Here is a 418-nt window from a genome sequence, read left to right as displayed (position 1 = left end):
GACAAAAAGGATTTAAGGCGTACGCACAAATGAAAGTAAAAACTACCATAACAGAATAAATTGAATTGACTTGGCATGCGTGACCTGTCGTTCGTTACCTGGCAAATGGACACTGTCACGACCTTGAATAATTTCAGGCGGCCTGGCGCGGTGGTTGTGTTCTCCGTCGCCACGTATGCAGCTTCTATCATTTCACTTTTGTGTTCATGCTATTCCTGTCGGCTCGATGTTCGCCGACTATGGTATCGGGATCACGCCCTGGTTCACAGTAAAAGCTCTGTCGCGCCTGACGCACGCACTGCAGTGAACTTTGTTCATGCGCATAGTGTATAAGCGTATATATATGTATATGTTCACACACACACGCATATATTTATATATATATATATATATATATATATACACACACACATATATA

Source organism: Penaeus chinensis, chromosome 21, assembly GCF_019202785.1.
Source record: "Penaeus chinensis breed Huanghai No. 1 chromosome 21, ASM1920278v2, whole genome shotgun sequence".
NCBI lineage: Eukaryota > Metazoa > Arthropoda > Malacostraca > Decapoda > Penaeidae > Penaeus > Penaeus chinensis.
This window is presented reverse-complemented; position numbering follows the sequence as displayed.